Source organism: Panthera leo, chromosome B1 (genome assembly GCF_018350215.1).
Source record: "Panthera leo isolate Ple1 chromosome B1, P.leo_Ple1_pat1.1, whole genome shotgun sequence".
Classification (NCBI taxonomy): Eukaryota; Metazoa; Chordata; class Mammalia; order Carnivora; family Felidae; genus Panthera; species Panthera leo.
The window spans coordinates 25,905,916-25,914,247 of record NC_056682.1 but is presented as its reverse complement, the minus strand read 5'-3'; the positions used below and the strand labels follow the sequence as shown (position 1 = coordinate 25,914,247).

Genomic DNA, 8,332 nt, shown 5'->3' with positions numbered 1-8,332 from the left:
TACAGAACCGTGTCCTTGCAGTACATGAGATGAGTGGCTTTCTGTGTCCTGAAGTTATCTGGACAAAATCACTTTCTTAGGCATTCATTCGAATTTTTAAAAATTTTTTTTTCATGCTTATTTATTTTTGAGAGAGAGAGAGCGTGAGCAGGGGAGGGTCAGACAGAGAGAGACACACAGAATCCGAAGCAGGCTCCAGGCTCCGAGCTGGCGGCACAAAGCCCGATGTGGGACTCGAACGCACAAACCATGAGATCATGACCTGGGTCGAAGTTGGACGCTTAACTGACTGAGCCACCCAGGTGTCCCTATGCATTCATTTGCATTTTAAACAGAAAGACATCATCAGTGAAGACAAGCATGAGAAGGCCCCTTTCAGATATTTATGCTGGAGTGATTGTTTCTCACGTGTTTCAGGGTTTTGGTTTTGGTTTTGGTCATAGAAGTGTTTCTTCAAATGAAAGCATAGGGGCGATTCCAGTGTGTAAAATGGGTGAGTTGGAAATGGGGGATAGGGACAGCCCAGGACCCTAATTTCCAACTCCTAGATCTAGGGGCTCCTAGCCAGCAGTGTTCCTCAAGCTTTATTTAGTGTGTGAGAGAATCATCTGGCAGTGGATAAAACATGGGCTGGTCAGAACATCTGGGTACGTCTGAGAGTCTAAATCTCAACAAGCACCCCAGGGGATGGAGAGGCTGTTCCCCGCCACGCCTCACAGTCATGTGGCCACAGTCATATAGCCATGCTCACCAGAGCCCAGGGTGAAAACTACCCTGCAAGGGGATCCGAAGTGAGCCTCACTCTTTGATTTACTCATCAAGTGATAACAAGCACAAGATTCTTGATCACTTTGGTTGATTTTCCCACGATTTCCTAAGCCCCACAAACCTGAAGCGGCATCTAGATTTTATCAAGCTGGTAGAAAGAATTCCAAGAATTTGTTGATTTTAAAGCAGCAACAGTGATAGATGCAGAGGCTAAAATTCCATCTCATGGCCTTTCCCAAATTATCTCAATAGAAGGCAGGAGAGCAACTTCTAGATCGTGCAGAACTGGTAAGGACAGCAGCTGAAGCCCCCAAAATAGCTGAATCTTGTTTCCGAGCCAACCAAGGAATTCCTCCCCAACATTTGACTTCAATGGATTGTCTTGAATGCACAGCTGTCTGGGCGATGTGACACTGCCACTCGGTGCTGAAACAAAGGGTCTTAGACTCTAGAAACTGTGGTCATTGGAGACCCTGCACTAGACCGGCTACTTTCTTGTCTAAGACATTGGACACTGGCAAAATCTGTATATCCAGGAAAGGGGAGTTGTACAGGGCAGGAAACACGTTTCTGTTTCCCTTTTGGAGGTGGTAATGCATCACACTTGGTGCCCACGCTGCCTCTCAGATTAGACAGTAGAGAAATTACAGGGCAGGAGCCAGCATATGTGTCTTTATCTAGATTCTCTCACAGCATTTTCTTTACAGTGCTTGATAATACCAGGTGATTCTGTCTGGGCAGGAAAAAGCCTGGGGGTGCTAGCTAAGATGTGTGAGATCCATTTTCCTTCAGAAGAAATCAAGAGCTCACTTAGATATGTCGACAGAAGTTGCAGGATCTCAGTTTTACAAACATAACACCTGGGACTAGGTTCGGCCCAAAACACCAACAAAAAACAACTAAACTGTGGGAAATTACCATCGGTATTTCTCTAGGACCTGAAATTTCCTGAGAACCTGAAAACCCATTTAACAAGATACTGTATAATTTGCTCTTTTTTCATAAGGATTGTTTATTCTGCAAAGTGCTTCAATTATTGGAGGAAACATCTAGATAAGAAAGATGGTTATCAGGGTGCCTGAGTGGCTCAGTTAGTTAAGCATCTGACTCTCGGTTTTGGCTCAGGTCGTGATCTCACAGTTCGTGAGTTCGAGCCCCGTGTTGGGCTCTGTGCTGAAAGTTGTGGAGCTTGCTGGGGATTCTCTCTCCCTCTCTTTCTGTCCCTCCCTGGCTTGTTCTCTCTCTCTCAAGAAATAAATAAATAAACATAACAAGAATTTTTTTAAAGGCAAGGTGGGGTGCCTACGTGGCTCAGTCAGTTAAGCATCCATCTTGGACTCAGGTCATGATCTCGCAGTTCGTGAGTTTGAGCCCCAAGTCATGCTGTGCACTGGCAGCTCAGAGCCTGGAGCCTGCTTCGGATTCTGTGTCTCCCTCTCTCTCTGCTCCTCCTCAGCTCGCATTCTGTCTCTCTCTCCCTTTCTCTCGTTCTCAAAAATAAGCATGAAAATAAAAGATGATTATCAAGTAGTAATCTAATTTTTAAGTGACAATACTAGAACTGTAATATTACAATGAGCATTAACCTTCAGAATAGTTACTCTAGAAGACCATACCTATATTTTAATGAAGCTGCCATTTCTCAAAATATTTCGGGACTCCTATTTTGTGAATTGCCCTTAAATCAGGTTAGGAGCCACACAAGAAAAAAACAGTCTTATTACAAGAATATTTCTTAACCTTTTAAAAGTACACATTTTTTGAAATGTGTAAAAAAAAAAGATCACCAGCTATTCTCTATCCTACAGCCCATATCACTGATCATATCACCCAAGAAAGTTTAAATTTAAAGTTTATTTTTTGTTGCTTATTTGGTGAAATCAAGATTTTCTTTTCCTGTTTCCCATCCGTGAATGCATTTTCAAAATACATCACCAACACGCCATCCCCAGAATTTTTGTTTCCCACTGAGAATCACTGCATTATATTTTAGTAAAAACTTATTTCTAACCAAAAAAGCAGCTTAATACTCAGTTTGATTATTCCTTTTACTCAACAGCCTGCCTCTGAATGAGGCCTTTTTCAAAACTCAAATCCATTTTGAATAGGGAGAGTTTGCCACCCTAAAATAAGAGATGTCACAGAGTTTGAGGGCAATTTCAGATGGATTTGTAGAGACTTTTCATGTTGATACTCAGACAAAGACAATACCTGTTTGTGTGCTCAAAACCTAATAGGTTAAGAAGTTAATCTTAACAGTCATTATATACTGATTACAGTTTTTGTAAAGAATTTTTTAAATTTTACTTATTTATTTTGAGAGAGAGAGAGAGTGCAAGTGGGGGAAGGGGCAGAGAGAGAGAGAGGTAGACACAAAGAGTCCCAAGCAGGCTCAGAACCGTGAGATCATGACCTGAACCGAAGTCAGACACTTAACCAACTGAGCCACCTGGGTGCCCCTACTAATTACAGTTTTTAAACATAGGGATTGTTTTATAATACAAGTCATTATAGATTAGAAGCTATGATGTACAGCCAGTCTGATCACCAGTTAAACATACAGTGTATTGATTGCAGACCTCAAAAACCAGGCACTGAAACATTCATATAGGTATAACATAAATCCATAACCACGAACTAAATATTACTATAGAAATAAATGGTTTGTGTGTGTGTGTTTTGAGAGGTAGAGGAAGAGGAAAAAGATATATTCAAACTTACTTCAAAGACACTTTGGAAGCTGACCACTTCCAAATAAACAATGAGAAGAATTTGATCAAAGAGAGAAGTTTGCAAACTACCTTTGCCATTAATGCAGCTTGGATATTTGCTTTTATTTACTAAAAATCTGTGTCCTGTCAGAGTCATGTTTAAAATATTTGCGGTTTGAACAGGCATGGGTAATGATGGGATATAACTTTTTAGTGAAAGGAAAATCATAGATGTGATATTGGCTTAAGGAAGAAAAAAACTACCACATCCGTCTCAGCCTAAGGGAACCGGATGCTGGTGGTGGTTGTGGGAGCGGCATTTTTGTTAGTGGGAGTGATCCCCCAACTATTTCTCAAACCTTTCTCCCAACCTGTTCCTCTGAAGCACACAATGTGATTTCCTGAAGCTTCCTGTCATTTCATAAGCAAAAACACGGTTAATAAGTTACTTATGTTTTGAAAGAAGAGAAGAAAATAAGCCAAAGTGAGAGACCATGTATCTTATGAGAAATAATACTGTTAGTCCATAGGGAACCTGGGACCCAGTCTTCATTTCCAGATATAGTGCTCCAGCCATATAAATGCAATGTGACATTCAGTGGTGTATCTAGGCTCATTTTTCCTCTGGTAAAGGTTACAAAACTGTTCATTTTGAGGTGGTACTGTGGGTTTCTCGTGAAACACATTTTTTGTCAGTACTGGAATTAATATGAATGTTCCAGAAATTAAACAGGTAACACAGAAGACAACACTGTATTTGGTTCAGATCCCAGCTCTCCCACTCTCATGTTGTAGAAGTTGAACAAGTTAGCCTCTCTGAGCCTCTATAAACCATTTTTACTCAACACTTATGGCCCCAAATGTGGGGTTTCCACATTAAGCAGTTCTCCAACTTTCCAGACACCAAGTGGGTGTCCTACAATTTAACTCAATTATGACACTAGCTACCCAGAGATTAAGGGTTCAGTCCCACAGACCTGTCCCCTACTTTAGATGGAAGTACAAGTTGTGGCAGCCTCCCATACTTCTAACCGATTGACTAGCTACAAAATTGAAGATTTCCATACCCCTCTTCTTGGGTTCTGTAATTTGCTAGAATGGCTCATGGAACTCAGGAAGGCACATTACTTACCATTACTGGCTTATAAAGAATACAATTCAGGAACAGGCACGTTGAAGAGATGCACAAGCCAAGGTATATGGGAAGGGGCCTGGAGCTTCCATGCCCTTTCCAGGTGCACCACCCTCCCAGCACCTTGATGTGCTCACCAACCAGGAGGCTCTCTGACCACCCTCTCCCCCAACATAGTTTCAGGATCTTTATGGAAGTTTCATTAAATAGGCATGATTGATTAAAGCATGGCCCCTGGTGATTACCTCAATCTCCAGCTTCTCCCCTACTCCCCTCCCCTGAAATCAGAGAGTGGGGGTGAAAGTTCTAACCCTGTGATCATGTCTTGGTCTTTCTGGTGACCAGCCCCCATCCTGGAACTATCTAGGGGTCCCCAACCACATCATCTCGTTAGCATACAAAACACATTCTTATCACTCCAGGATCCCAACAGCTTAAAACTCTTATGTCGGGAGTCAGGGACTAAGACCAAATACTGTAACAAAAGATGCCTTTATCACCCCTGTCGCTCAGGAAATTACAAGTGTTTTAGGGCACAGTGCCAGGAACTGAGGACAAATACCAAATATGTATGTCTTATTATATCACAGGCTCTGTTTTTCTGCCTGGGAATAGGATTATGATTAATACACCACATAGTAGATAAGAGGATTCAATCTGGCACTTGTTAGCAAGCACCTGCGACTGACAGAGTTCTCCTTTGGTGGCAATTACCTTATTTTTCCCTGTTCAACAAAGACACAGTAGCCACTCCCTTTGTGCCAATCTCTGAGCTGGCCACTCGGAGTGATACCAAAAAGGGAGCAGACAGGTTGCAGTCTGACAAACACCGCAACAGAGCTGTGTGGGCCCCTTAAGGGGATAATTCTTCACCACAGTAGAAACTTAGTTTGTAGAGTGGCTGGGCATTTATTGTTTAAGTGTGTCAAGTAGCAGAGTGTCTCGAATGTCAATGATTAGCTTACTTCCACTCAGAATTTAGAGACCCACTTCATGTATTTGTTTAGAGATCAAGGCCTGTGATACCAAGAATGGAAATTGAACACAGTTCTCCTGTGCTAACCCTTTGAGGCTAGTTGGAGCTAATGTCTGCCTAGTCTTTTAAAATGAGCTGTTTTATATACCTCAGCGAACAAATAAAATAAGAAAGAAACTTCTACCAGAACACTGGCAGAAAAGCATTATTCAAATGAAGTCAAATATTTTTAAAGCGCTTTATGAACGGTACGGTACTCTACAAATGTTTGGCAAGCTTCCACCTACACATTTTATTACCTTTGTTATTTTAGCGTGAGTTATAATCGAAGGTTTTAAGATTGTAAGAACATAAGTCCTCCACCTGCACTGAGGATGTTTGAGAGGGAACAGTGAATGTGTGTGCACGTGAACACACATACACTAAGGGTTGAGAAGAGAAAGGGGTCGTGAGGCTTCCACAGACTGTTGTTATCTTAAAATATTTAAAATATTGTTCTATTTTGAAATGCTAGGGTGTTTTTTTTTTTTTCCAATTAAGTATGGAAGCTGCTTCCGATGAGCAATAGCATACCTTTCATGGTAGAAATTTTATAGAAAAGTGTTAGGAAGCTGATGAAAACTAAGTGTAGCCTCTGTGTTCCTGGCATTCCAAACTATGACCTTGAACTGAAACAAGTTACTGTCTTCATGCACGGGCCCCTCCCCCAGGTTTAGTTACTGGAATATGGTCCCCTCCTCCCCAGCACCCACATACATCCTCATCCCATGCCTCCCAGCCAGTGTGAGGTGTCTCAAGGTGCAAAACGTATGTTCTCAGGGACAAGTCTGGTTTTGCTCATTTCTTATTTCTTGGCCTGTGGCCTTTACTGCTGCTGCCCTGGGTCTGGCACTGGTCTCAAGGCAGCCAGTTAGCCTGCTGCCTGTCTGTCTGTCCCCAGAGCCATGGAGGGAGCCACTGTGATCCAGAAGGCCAAGTTGGCAGAGCAGGCCAGGGCCATGACAACATGGCAGCCTTCATGAAGAGTGCCATGGAAAAGGGGAGGAGCTATCCTGTGAAGACTGAAACCGGCTCTCAGTGGCCTGCAAGGACGTGGTGGGTGATCAGAGTGCTGCCCAGAGGGATCTGCTCAGTGCTGAGCAGAAAAGCGATGAAGCGGGCTCACGAGAAGGGCCGGGAGGTGCAAGTGTCCTGGGAGAAGGTGGAGACCGAGCTCCAGGAGGTGTGTGACATCGTGGAGGACCTGCTGGACACCACCTCATCAAGGACACTGGTGACGCTGAAAGCAGGCTCTTCCACCCAAAAATGAAGGCTGACTGCCCCACTATCTGGCAGAGGTGGCCACCAGTGACAACTAAAAACATCTCTGCTCTGTGGGCCTCCCGGGAGGCCATAGACATCAGCAAGGAGATACTGCACACCAGCCCTATCCACCCGAGCCTGGCCCTGAACTGTTCTGTCTTCCTCTATGAGATCTCCAACAGCCCAGAGGAGACGGTCTCACTGGCCAAGAGCACCTTGGATGAGGCCGTGGTTGACCTACACATCCTCACCAAGGACTCCTACAAAGACAGCACCTTCATCATGCAGTGGCTGCAAGACAAGCTGACGCTGGGGGCGGCCGACGACATCAGGGAAGTGGGGGTGAGGCTCTTGAGGAGCCCCACGTTGAGCTGCCCCTGCTCCCTCCCACAGAGGGGACCCGGATGGGGTGGGAGACCCCCACCTGTGAACCACTTCACTGCTCACCTCCTTGACTCTCTCCTGCCCCTATTGCTTCCGGATCTTAGGAATTGAGGAGTGTCCCACCCCTGTGGCTGAGAACTGGACTATGTGTGTGGGAGAGGCTGGAGATGAGTGTGTGTGTGTGTGTGTGTGTGTGTGTGTGTCCAAGAATGAGAATGTGAGGGAAAGCATGCCTGTTGCATGTGACCATGTTTCCCCCCAATAAAGTTCCCCTGTGACCAAAAAAAAAAAAAAAAAAAAAATACAGCTCTTCTAGGCCAACCATCTCTGTCTGTAGGCTACAGGAAGATGGTTCTCCTTAATTCCCTCTAGTACATCTATACATGGTATCTAGTTCACTGGAGGTCAGGCTTTTAGTAAGGCTTAACAGAGGACTTGGTCACAAGCTAAGTGGAACTCACAACAGCTTGTAGAATTTTACACTATTGGCATTTTAGGCTCAGACCCCACCTCCACACCCTGGCTTGGGTGCCATACACCTCCCCATACCTCAGAGCCCAGGCCCAGCTCAGTTCCCAGAAAAAAAGAACAACCTCACCTTGCCAGTCCCAAACCCACCCTTTTCCTGACCCAGGAAGAGTGACCATTGTTTCTCCTCTTTGGGGGAACACCCACCCCTTCTTCCAGAGCATGGCAAGGCAATCACCGGAGCCATGGGCACTCTCCCAGGGGCCAGCACAGGTCACCTTAAATAACAGCTCATCCAGGTGACAACACAGGCTAGGCTGCAGGGACCCCAGGCCCGGCCACTCCTTTTCTTATTCCTTCCAGCCCCAAATGAACAGAGGTTCAGGTAAGCTTGTTTTTCCTGATGAAGCTGGTTCTTGCTCCTAATTTTTTAAAAGCAAATGTTTAGACAACAAAGTTAACATACCTCCAATGAACAAAAGTAATATTCTGGAAAGTTTTGGGGGACACCATTTTCTATCTTTTTATAATAGATATATCTATTCCCCATTGAATATCTGGTCACCATTGCCAAGTACCTAATAGCATCCA

General features: G+C 44.2%; 1 pseudogene; it reads left to right on the top strand.

Moving 5' to 3' along the window:
* Window positions 1–6,531: 6,531 nt before the first annotated feature.
* On the top strand, window positions 6,532–7,344 carry LOC122218342 (annotated as a pseudogene).
* Window positions 7,345–8,332: the final 988 nt, after the last annotated feature.